Source organism: Thamnophis elegans, chromosome 8 (assembly GCF_009769535.1).
Source record: "Thamnophis elegans isolate rThaEle1 chromosome 8, rThaEle1.pri, whole genome shotgun sequence".
NCBI classification, from domain to species: domain Eukaryota; kingdom Metazoa; phylum Chordata; class Lepidosauria; order Squamata; family Colubridae; genus Thamnophis; species Thamnophis elegans.
Window position 1 is genome coordinate 77,363,142 of NC_045548.1, and position 12,500 is coordinate 77,375,641.

Consider the following 12,500-nt stretch of genomic DNA (forward strand, 5'->3'; position numbering starts at 1 on the left):
TTAAAAGCAAATCCTAGCTTGATGTCTTAATCGATGTAAATCCCTCTCCGGTCTATGGAGAAAGAGACGCTGCATGATTTGCATTTTTTTTAAAAAAAATAATTAATTAATGCAAGTGTTCCTCGACTTCCGACTGCAACTTTTTTTTTTTGTCATTTAAAGACCCTGTAAATCCCTTGCATCGGGGTGGAGTCAGGGCAAATGAATGGAGCTGTGTTTACTGGCCAGATGCCATCCCTATCGCCAATACAGAGTTTTGTTCAGGAGGTATAGATTCTTAATGTGCCCGGAGAAATACCTGCCTCTACTTAGGATCAAACTAACAGTTTCCTAACCACTGCACCACTCTTATGACTTATGACTGCAACAGAGCCCCAAAATTTCTGTTGCTAAGTGAGACATCTGTTCAGAGAGTTTTGCCCCGTTGGATGAACCTTCTTGCCCTGGCTGTTAAGTGAATCACTGCAACTGTTAAGTTAGGAATGCGGTTGTAAAGTGAACCCAGCTTCCCAGTTGTACGTGACGCGATCGCCTGACTCCGGGATCCTATGACCGTCATAACTGTGAGTCTGTTGCCGAGCATCTGAATATTGATCACGTGACTGTGGGGATGCTGCAAAGGTTGTTAAGTGTGAAAAATGGGCTTTTCCCCCTTGTAGACGTTGCATTACCCAACATGGTAACATCATCAGTGGTAGAAGGGAAAGGGAGGAGGAGGAAGAGAAGGAGGAGGAGGAGGGGAGGAGGAGGAGGAGGAGGAGGAGGAGGAGGAGGAGGAGGAGGAGGAGGACGACGACAGTAAGATCTTTGTTGCTCTCTAAGCATAATTGTTTTCTTGCAGACATTTCATGACCCAACATGATAACATCATCAGTGCTAGAATGGAGTGGTGCTTCTGGAAAGGAGAGAGGAGGAGGAGGAGGGGGAGGAGGAGGGGGAGGAGGAGGGGGAGGAGGAGGAAGAAGAAGAAGGAGGAGGATGAAGGAGGAGGAGGAGGAGAAGAAGAGAAGGAGGAGGAGGATGAAGGAAGAGGAGGAGGAGAAGAAGAAGAGGAGGAGGAGGAGGAGGAGAAGAGGAAGAGGAAGAAGAAGAGGAGGAAGCAGAGAAGAAGAAGAAGAAGAAGAAGAAGAAGAAGAAGAAGAAGAAGAAGAAGAAGAAGAAGAAGAAGAAGAAGAAGAAGAAGAAGAAAAAAAAAACATTTCATGACCCAACTAGGAAACATCATCAGTGCTCGAAGAGCGTGGAGTTTGCCCTCTATATATATTAGTGACTTCTGCTGTCAGAGTTGGTGGGATTGGTCTAGGTGATTGCTAACACTAATGAGGTTCCCTAGTTGGGTACTGAAATGCCTGCAAGAAAACTTCCCACCGATGCAATCCTGAGCCACGCATCTTCTCTTCCGTCCATCCTCCCTCTTCCCACATTCAATTCCCGCGGGTTTATTCCTACAAAGGAGTAACCCATTTTTGAACCAGCATTATCTGAACGCAGCCGAGAGGCGGCCATGCAGTGTTTGGGGGGGGGAAAAAAACACAGCGCCAAGGAAAACTGTCTTCTTCTCCTTGCATTGTGTTCATAAATTGTGTTCATAAATCTCCAGGCCCGTTCTGATCATAGCTCTCGTGTTCTCATGGGGTCCATGCTTCAACAACCACAATTTGGGGGTGGGGGGGTTGTTGTTTCCGTGGGGATTTTGAAAAATGTAACCCCTGCAGGTAACGAGGATTGAGCGGGTCTGCTTTCCCAGCTAAGTACCCCCAACCGTCACGCAGCCATATAATCAATTGTGGTTATGATTATGATTAATGCGCAATACCTAAAGGAACATGAAAAAATGCATACAGAAGCCGTCGGAATTGCTACTAAAATATGTACATCCTGACCTATGAATACTGAAAAGGCGGGCGGTCCTCGATTTACGGCCACAATTGAGCCCACCGCATTTGTTCTTAAGCGAGGCATTTGTTAAGTGAGTTTCGACCTTTCTTGCCAGAGGGGTTAAGTGAATCCGACTTACTCGTTGACTTTCCGCGTCAGGAGGTCGCGAAAGGGGATCATGTGACACATACACACACCGGGACACTGCAACCGTCATAAATATGAGTCGGTGGCCAAGCATCTGAATTTTGATCACGTGATCCCGGGACATTGCAACTGTTATAAATATGAACCAATTGCCAAGGAGGAGGTGAAGAGAAGGGGGAGGAGAAGAAGAGAAGGAAAAGGAGGAGGAGGAGGAAGAAGAGGAGGGGGAAGTAGGAGGAGGAGGTGTAGAGAAGGAGGAGGAGGAGGAAGATGACATGGAAGAGAAGGAAGTAGTAGGAGAAGGAGGTGAAGAGAAACAGGAGGAGGAGGAGAAGAGAAAGGAGGAGAGGAGGAGGAGGAAGAGGAGATGGAGGAGGAAGTAGTAGTAGGAGGAGGTGAAGAGAAGGAGGAGGAAGCGGAGATGGAGAAGGAAGCAGTAGGAGAAGGAGGTGAAGAGAAACAGGAGGAGGAGAAGAAGAGAAAGGAGGAGAGGAGGAGGAGGAAGAGGAGGTGGAGGAGGAAGTAGGAGGAGGAGGAGGTGAAGAGAAGGAGGAGGAAGCGGAGATGGAGAAGGAAGTAGTAGGAGAAGGAGGTGAAGAGAAACAGGAGGAGGAGAAGAAGAGAAAGGAGGAGAGGAGGAGGAAGAGGAGATGGAGGAGGAAGTAGGAGGAGGAGGAGGTGAAGAGAAGGAGGAGGAGAGGGGGAGAAGGAAGAGGACATGGAAGAGAAGTAGTAGGAGAAGGAGGTGAAGAGAAACAGGAGGAGGAAGAGAAGAAGGGGAATTGAACCGCCGAACTGCTGACCTTTCTGATTGACAAGCTCAGCATCTTAGCCACTGAGCCATCGCAACCCTTCTCTACCTATGAATGTGGTCCTTTGTTATTTTAGAGACGGGTGGAGAATTAAGAGTCAGAAATCTGGTGTTTATCTGTACTCCTTTTCTCTTGTCTCATGTCACTCCTTCCTTCTTTTCATCTTCCTTTCCAGGGCTTAGACCTGGAACAGGTTTCATCTATCAGCACGCTGAGCAAACACACAAACTGTAGCATATTTCAGTGAACAGAAAAATTAAAATGGTCAGCCTTGCGGGAATTCTGGCATTATCCATCTCCTCCCTGATAGTGAATTATGTCATCTGAGAGTGAAGTGTGGAAAAAAATAGATGTCTTCCCCATTTGAATAAAACAGAACAGAGCAAGAGTTGGAAGGGACCTTGGAGGTCTTCTAGTCCAACCCCCTGCCTAGGCAGGAAACCCAACACCACTTCAGACAAATGGTTATCCAGCATCTTCTTAAAGACTTCCAATGTTGGGGCATTTACAACTTCTGGAGCCAAGCTGTTCCACTGGTTAATTGATCTCACTGTCAGGAAATTTCTCCTTAGTTCTAGGTTGCTTCTGTCCTTGATTAGTTTCCACCCATTGCTTCTTGCTCTGCCCTCAGGTGCCTTGGAGAATTGCTTGACTCCCTCTTCTTTGTGGCAATCCCTGAGATATTGGAAGACTGCTATCATGTCTCCCCTGGTCCTTCTTTTCATTCAACTAGACCTACCCAGTTCCTGCAACCGTTCTTCCTATGTTTTAGTCTCTTTAGGCCCCTAATCCTCTTTGCTGCTCTTCTCTGCACTCTTTCTAAGAGTCTCCATATCTTTTCTACATCGTGGCGACCAAAAGTGAATGCCGGATTCCCAGTGTGGCCTTACCAAGGCATTATAAAGTGGCATTAACCCTTCACGTGATCTTGATTTATGCAGCCTAGAACTGAGTTGGTTTTTCCGGCCATATTTAAGTGATTGTCCACTAGGACTCCAAGATTCCTCTCATAATGACTACTATTGAGCCAAGTACCACCTATACTTGACCTGTGCACCTGCTTTTTCTTGTCTAAATGTAGAATCCTACTTTTTTCTCCTCTGAGTTGAAGAATGATCCACTTCTGAATCCTATATTTTGAAAAATGAGAATATAAAACTGAAGGAAACAAATATTTTACAAAGAACCACAATGCAGATGGACTTCTTGCTAATTCCTCTAAAATATTGGGAAATCTGCTTGCCACAATATTAATGAAAAGGAAATGAAAATGGAAGGAAGGAAGGAAGGAAGGAAGGAAGGAAGGAAGGAAGGAAGGACAGAAGGAGGGAAGGAAGGACAGAAGGAGGGAAGGAAGGAAATGAAAATGGAAGGAAGGAAGGAAGGAAGGAAGGAAGGAAGGAAGGGAGGGAGGGAGGGAGGGAGGGAGGGAGGGAGACAGAAGAAAGACAATAGCATTTAGGCTTATATACTGCTACAGTCCTTTACAGCCCTCTCTAAGTGCTTTACAGAGTCAGGCTCTTGCCCCCAACAATCTGGGTCCTCATTTTACCCACCTCACCCAGTGAGATTCGAACTGCCAAACTGCAGCTCGCAGTCAGCAGAAGTAGCCTGCAGTACTGCACTCTAACCACTGCGCCACACACCTCGGCTCGACTAGACCTCCAAGGTCCCTTCCAGCTCTATTCTCATTCAGCAACACACACACACACACCCCTGCTCCCCGTGCGAGGAGACTCACCCAACTCCATTACATCCTGTTGAACTCATTCCGTCTTGTTGATTTATCAGGAGGAGGTTTGTTAAGTTCTCAAGCGTGGCCAAGCAGAATTGCTCCTGTGCATTTGAAGGCCCCATAAAGGGATTTTATGTTTCATATCATTGCAGTGGACTGACCCTTCCCTCCGTTTCCCTCGGTTCTGTTGAGTTATCATTCATTACCTATGACTCCCTGCTCCATTAACTACCTGGATATCTTTCTTTGCCATTTGGTGTTTAAAAAAAAAAACACCCTTCTCCCTTCTGTAAAATTGAATTAAGCTTCTAAAAGGGAAAAGCTATTTTCAGGATTTGAGGAAAGAGAAATCCCTGGATAACTTAAAAGGAAAAAAAAATGGCTCTTTGTACTTAAAAGAATAAATTGAGAAGGCTTGTGCCTTCAGGCCATTTCTCCAGTCCTAACTGCCTGCCTGTAGGTTAACAGATCTAACAGAAGATATCTAAGAGAATACTAGAGTTGGAAAGGACCTTGGAGGTCATCTAGTCCAGTGTTTCTCAACCTTGGCAACTTGAAGATGTCTGGACTTCAACTCCCAGAATTCCCCAGCCAGCGAATGCTGGCGAATGCTGGCGAATGCTGGCTGGGGAATTCTGGGAGTTGAAGTCCAGACATCTTCAAGTTGCCAAGGTTGAGAAACACTGATCTAGTCCAACCCCTGTTCAGGCACCAGACCCTGTACCGTTTCAGAAAAAAAATGGTTGTCCAACCTCTTCTTAAAAGCCTCCAGTGGTGGAGCATCCAGAACATCTGGAGGCAAGATATTGCATTGATTAATTGTTCTAACTCTCAGGAAATTTCTCCTTGGTTCTAGGTTGCTTCTTTCCTTGTTTAGTTTCCATCCATTGATTCTTGTCCTGCCCTCAGGTGCTTTGGAGAATAGCTTGACTGCCTCTTCTTTGTGGCAGCCCCTGAGATATCGGAAGACTGCTATCCTGTCACTTCTTTTAATTAAACTAGATGTCAGGCCTGCAGTTATATTCCTTTTGAGATCTTTGGCCTGCCACACTTTCTATTATTTCACTATGCTGTTTCATTAGTGTAGTAGTTGGGAGGGGGGAATAGAAAGGAGTAGGATTGTGGAATGTGTTGTTGTCATTCCTTTCTAGAAGCCCAAGGTCATCTTTTGTCTCCGCACCTCTGCACCTAAGCGGAACCAGCTGGGTGGAGATGCCAGCGTGGCCAAAGATTGGACCATGTGATGGATTTATGGGTGAGGGGGCAAGATCATGAACTTTCAACTGGGTGGAATCCCAGGAAGTTTTCAGATTTGGGATTCGCACAAAACTGGGAGAACAAAAGAGATTCCCCCGGAACAAGAAATAATAAAGAAGATACTGATGCGCGCAGAAATGGACAGGCTAACTCCAGAGCTCAAAGACGAGGGTGAGATGGAATACCATGAAATCTGGGACAAATGGTACCCATGGTTAGAAATGAGAAGAAAAGGTTGGGACAGAAAAACACAGATAAGTTAAGAACTGGAATATTGTATGCTAGGTAGGAATTGGATATGTATATGTACTGATAGTTAACTATAACATGTAAGGGATTAATGGGTAGGTGATTTGACCGGCCACAGATACCTATGTGATGGATACAAACTTATATTGTGTAATAATAAGAGAGCCGAGGTGGCGCAGTGGTTAGGGTGCAGTACTGCAGGCCACTTCAGCTGACTGTTATCTGCAGTTCAGTGGTTCTAATCTCACCGGCTCAAGGTTGACTCAGGCTTCCATCCTTCCGAGGTGGGTGAAATGAGGACCCGGATTGTTGTTGGGGGCAATATGCTGACTTTGTAAACCGCTTAGAGAGGGCTGAAAGCCCTATGAAGCGGTATATAAGTCTAGCTGCTATTGCTATTGCTATTATTGTTGTAAGATCAAAAAAACTCCATGGAAATGACTATGCCAGAAACATCCCACTACGTCCAATGTTTTTAAAGTTTACTTAATAATTCTTTTTTTAAAATTAACTACCAAGGGTTTGTTGTGTTTGGGAGACGGGTCAGAACATTTGGGGGTGGTTTTCTATTTTGTCCTTTCTCTCCTCCCCTGCGTGTTGTCCTCAACCCTAGTGGGTCCCCTTTTCTGCCTGAATTGTTCACGTAGTGTTCACCTGCTTTGCAGTTGTTTAACTTGATGGGTATTAGATGGGTAGGAGGCAGTTTCCTGGCAGATCGGCGGTTGAGTCATGCAGTTTTGATTCTGTGCTACTCTCTTTAGACACACACACGCGCACACACACACACACACACAAACGAGAGAAACGCTAGCACAGAAGTGTTCCCACTGCAAACTTTAAGGTTCTCCATTCTATAAATGGCCTTGACATTTTTCCTCGGCTAATTGATTCACAAAAAAAAGAAAAAAAAGGAAGATGGAAAGGGAATGAGGAATAATTAAGGGTGGTTCTATTTTTTTTCCCCTTCTTCTTTTTCTTCTTCTTCTTTTAATGTTGCTAAGGTGCTTTTCTACTGGGTAGTTTGTAACGCTCCCGTGGTTCGTCCATGAGGCCAATGTGGAGAAAAGACACGGACACGATCTTTCTCGGGATGGAGCGACCCAGATTGGGGGTCTGAGAGCCCCTTTTATTGAGATAGGACAAAGGCAGGAGGAGCAATAGCATGTGGTTAAAAACAGCCTGTAAAAGTACAATTTCTAATCTACTGCTCAGGGAAGTTCTGTCTATATATGGTCAAATCCTGGGCGTCATTGGTAAGGCACATCTCAGGATGTTATGTTATGAACTATCAGGATGTTATGGCGTTTTAGGAGTTTGTTTTCTCCTGTGTGGTTCAGCGTGGCTCTGCATGCCCTGTTATGAACTGGGCCATGGGTGACCCACACCTACACAAGGAACTATATTACAACAGTAGTTGGGAACGTGGTTTTGCCACGGACCGGCAGACCCGCCGAGGGAAATTCGTGGAAGAGAACGTCAATCGGTGGGAGGGGGACGGGGACGGTGCTGAAATTTAAGAAATAGCTCTCGAAGGGGGAAAGTGGATCGCGCCGCTTCGCCTTCAGGAAAACGTATTTTTACATGGGGAAGAAAAGTTTGGAACGCGAGAAAAGAATCCATTACCTTCTTTTTTTTAAAAAAGGGAGGAGGAGGAGGAGGAGGAGGAGGAGGAGGAAGAAGAAGAAGACGACGACGACGACAACAGCTATAGGGTCCTTGGTGCTCTCTGGCCTTGGTTTTCTTGCAAGTGTTTCATGACCCAATTAGGGAACATCATCAGTGCTAGAAGGGAGTGGGGTTTGCAGAAGGGCGGAGCCAGAAGGAAGGAGGAGGAGGAAGAAGAGGAGGAGGAGGAGGAGGAGGATCATAGGGTCCTTGGTGCTCTCTTGAACTTGCCTGCTTCCATGCAAACGTTTCACGACCCAACTTTGTAACATCATCAGTGCTAGAAGGGTCCGGGGTTGGAATAATAATAATACTTTATTTACCACTGCACAACATATGCACAATGAGATTGGTTGAGCTCCAACACACACACACACAAAACAACACAACTCACAGTGAAGACAAAAAATCCCTAATCCAATAAATCATATTAATACTCAGTCTTATTGCACCAGTGTGAACATGCGACAAGTTGCACCGGTCCCCGCAAGTCCACCGTACAACGTATCTATGATGTTATTTCGCCTTCAGGAGTCTGACAACGCATCTTGCCGAAGGGAGGAGGAGGAGGGGGGGGATTGTGGGGCCCTTGGTGCTCTCTGAACTTGCCTGCTTTCTTGCAGAGGTTTCATGACCCAACATGGTAACATCAGCAGTGCTAGAAAGGAGTGGGTTTGTGGAAAGGGGGGAGGAGGAGGAGGAGGAGGAAGACTGCAAGGTCTTTATTGCTCTCTAAGCATAATTGTTTTCTTGCAGACATTTCATGATCCAACATGGTAACATCATCAGTGCTAGAATGGAGTGGTGCTTGTGGAAAGGAGGAGGAGGAGGAGGGGGGGAGTGGGTGAGAAGGAGGGGGGATTGTGGGGTCTTTGGTGCTCTCTGAGCTTGCCTGCTTTCTTGTAGACATTTCATGAACCAACTTTGTAACATCATCAATGCTAAAAGGGAGTGGGGCTTGCAGAATGGAGGAGCTAGATGGGAGGAGGAGGAGGAGGAGGAGGAGGAGGAGGAGGAGGAGGAGGAGGAGGAGGAGGAGGAGGAGGAGGAGGAATTCTTTAGAAAACAGGAACTCAATTTCCCTAAGAAGCATCTTGTCCTTAGTTGGTATAACTAGATTTGAAACTGGAGAATTGACTTTATAAAATAGAAATGCATAAGGACCAATGTGAGAGAAGGAAATGTCAAGGGAAAAAGTTCTGATCCAGCCCACTCCTTGGTATTTCCAAAATGCAAACCGGTTTCTTTTTCTAGTGCCAAATATCATTTGAAGGGCATTCTATAACGGGAAGGCTAACGCTGCCCATCACGGGTCTCCAAAGGGTTTCTTAATTGGCAGAGAGTTATTGATTCCCAGGACACCGAGAATTTGTGCCACGTTCCTCAGAATGGTGGTTTTCACAGAATAAGAAGAGAACTGAGTTGGAAGGGACCTGGGAGGCCTTCTAGTCCAACCCCCTATTCTGAGAGACCCTATTCTGTTTTTCCCATCTCTTCTTCAAAACTTCCAGTGTTGGAGCACTCACAATTTCTGGAGGCAAGTTGTTCCACTGATTCATTGCTGTCATTATTAGGATTCCCCCCCCCCCCCCTTAGTTCTAGGTAGCTTCTCTCCTTGCTTAGTTTCCGTCCATTGTTTCTTGTCCTGCCTTCAGGTATTTTGGAGAACAGGTTGACCTCCCTCTTCTCTGTGAAAGCCCCTCAAATAATAGGCTCAAGATCCAAGGCGCCTGAGGGTAGAACAAGAAGCAAGGGGTGGAAACTAATCAAGGAGAGAAGCAACCTAGAACTAAGGAGAAATTTCCTGACAGTTAGAACAATTAATCGGTGGAACAGCTTGCATCCAAAAATTGTGAATGCCCCAACACTGTAAGTCTTTAAGAAGATGTTGGATAGCCATTTGTCTGAAACGGTATAGGGTTTCATGCCTAGGCAGGGGGTTGGACTAGAAGATCTCCAAGGTCCCTTCCAACTCTGCTATTGTATTGTAAACCCATCAGGATTATATGCAGCAGTTGATTTGCATTTAAAAAAAAACAGGGCCCTCTTTTGAAGACTTGTATTTTATTGTATTGTATTGTATTGTATTGTATTGTATTGTATTGTATTGTATTGTATTGTATGATAGCAGTGTTCCAATATTTGAGGGGCTGCCACAGAGAAGAGGAGCTCAAGCTGTTTTCCGAGGCATACAAGGAATAAAGGATGGGAAATGGTCAAGGAGCAATTCAACCTAAAACCAAGGAGGAATTTTCTGACAGTGAGAACAATCAACCAGTGGAATAACTTGCTTTCAGAAGTTGTGGGAGCTTCAACACTGGAAGCTTTCAAAAGGAGACTGGACTGTCTTCTGTCAGAAATGGGGGTCTCCTGCTTGAGCGAGTGGGTTGGACTAGATGACCTACAAGGTCCCTTCCAATTCTATTCTATTCCAGATGGATCTAGGAGCCGAGGTGGCGCAGTGGTTAGGGTGCAGTACTGCAGGCCACTTCAGCTGACTGTTATCTGCAGTCTGGCTGTTCAAATCTCACCGGCTCAAGGTTGACTCAGCCTTCCATCCTTCCGAGGTGGGTGAAATGAGGACCCAGACTGTGGGGGCGATATGCTGACTCTGTAAACCGCTTAGAGAGGGCTGAAAGCCCTATGAAGCGGTATATAAGTCTACTGCTATTGCTATGAAGCGGTATATAAGTCTAACTGCTATTGCTATTGCTATCTTGACAAATTTGAAAAGCTGAGCCCTATCTTAACCAAATGAAAGTCAAGTCTTACACTTAGGCAAGAAAAAAACTAAAGGGAGACATATAGACTGGGTGAAACCAGGTTTAATAACGGGAACTGTGAGAGGGATCTTGGAGTCCTAATTGACAACCAATTAAATATGAGCCAGCTGTGTGCAGCGGCAGCCAAAAAAGCCAATGCAATCCTAAATTGCATTAACAGAGGGATACAATCAAGATCAAATCAGGTACTAATATCACTCTGTAAAGCCTTAGCAAGACACCTAGAGTACTGCATCCAGTTTTGGTCACCACACTATAAAAAGACATTGAAGCTCTAGAAAGAGTGTAGAGAAGAGCAACCAAGATGATTAGGGGACTGGAGGATAAAACATACGATGGTTGCAGGAACTGGGCCTGGCTAGTCTAGTGAAGAGAAGGCCCAGGGGAGACAGGATAGCATCTTCCAATATTTGAGGGGCTGCCACAGAGAGAGGGGGGTCAAACTATTTTGCAAGGCACCCGAAGGCCAGACAAGGAACAATGGATGGAAACTGACCAAGGAGAGATTCAACCTAGAAATAAGGAGGAATTTCCTGACAGTGAGAGCAATCAACCCATGGAACAGCTTTTGCCTTCAGAAGTTGTGAGAACTTCGTCACTGGAAGCTTTCAAGAAGAGACTGGACTGCCATCTGTCAGAAATGGTGTAGGGTCTCCTGCTTGGGCAAGGGGTTGGACTAGATGACCTACAAGGTCCCTTCCCATTCTGTTAAATATGTTAAATGTTGGAAGACATCAGCTGCCTCTTATCTCATCTAGGTTGCTGTTCTTATCCTTCTCTTTCTGTCCCTTCAGGACATTCTCATCATTAGAAGATCAGAGTTTGGAGAACCTCTGTTCTGGATCCTGGTCCTTTGTTGCAAATGGTCCTCCCCAACCTGGGTTTTCTCTGTTCTCACAGGTGCTTTGACTCCAGTTCCACGTTCAAACCTTGGCTTAGCCAAGTCCTGAAACCTATTTCTCCATCAGGGTTTGAGTTGGGTCCCTTGGTTTCGCTTCTGCCTGGTTCTTCCTCCTGCTCTTCTGATCATCTGAAGAGCATGAGTCCAGCTTGAGCCGAGGTGGCGCAGTGGTTAGAGTACAGTACTGCAGCCACTTCAGCTGACTGCTAAGCTGCAGTTTAGCGGTTCAAATCTCACCGGCTCAAAAGTTGACTCAGCCTTCCATCCTTCCGAGGTGGGTAAAATAAGGACCCAGACTGTGGGGGGGGCGATATGCTGACTCTGTAAACTGCTTAGAGAGGGCTGAAAGCCCTATGAAGCGGTATATAAGTCTAACTGCTATTGCTATTGCTTGGCCAGGATCAATCCTCCTTGTAATCCTGCAGGAATTCAGAGAAGTTGAATCAATGTCTTCGGACCTCGGAGAGAGGCAACTTCAGACCACAACCAGCAACAGCTGCACAAGGTATATAAAGATATATCTGTTGCTAGGCAACAAATCCTTACTCAAATGAGCTTCCCATAGATTACCTTAATGTAAAGATGCTGCTCTCAATCGTGTCTCCTGTTCCTCAGGAAAAAATTGCCTGGCAAAGATCGACAGAGTCCGTTGGTCGCCTAAGATGTTGGCAAAAGTTGACATCTCACTCAAGGTTTCTCTAAGACACACTTTAACAAAGTAACATTGTAGGGGACCTTGTCGGTCATCTAGTCCAACCCCCCGCCCAAGAATGGGGACCTTACACCATTTCTGACCGACAGCAGTCCAATCTCTTCTTGAAAACCTCCAGGGATGAAGCTCCCACAACTTCCGAAGGCAACTTCTGTTCCATGGGTTGATTGTTCCCACTGTCAGGAAATTCCTCCTTATTTCTAGGTTGAATCTCTCCTTGGTCAGTTTCCATCCATTGTTCCTTGTCTGGCCTTCAGGTGCTTTGGAGAATAGCAATAAACACAAATAAACCCTCTTTCTTCTGCCATCTTGGTTTCCTTTTCATGGAAGGACATCCATCCAACCTACGGCCACTCTGGAT

At 45.7% G+C, this 12,500-nt stretch overlaps 1 protein-coding gene across 2 annotated transcripts in view; it reads right to left on the bottom strand.

Moving 5' to 3' along the window:
- Window positions 1-12,500, bottom strand: part of TSNARE1 (t-SNARE domain containing 1) — a 243,636-nt gene that overhangs the window by 188,749 nt on the left and 42,387 nt on the right. Inside the window, exon 1 of one of the 2 annotated variants that reach the window (XM_032223184.1) lies at window positions 11,998-12,063. The exons of the other annotated variant lie outside the window; for it this stretch is intronic. The gene's annotated coding sequence lies outside the window, so the exon portion shown is untranslated. Of the gene's footprint in view, window positions 1-11,997; window positions 12,064-12,500 lie in introns of those variants that run through there. 2 annotated transcript variants of the gene reach the window in all.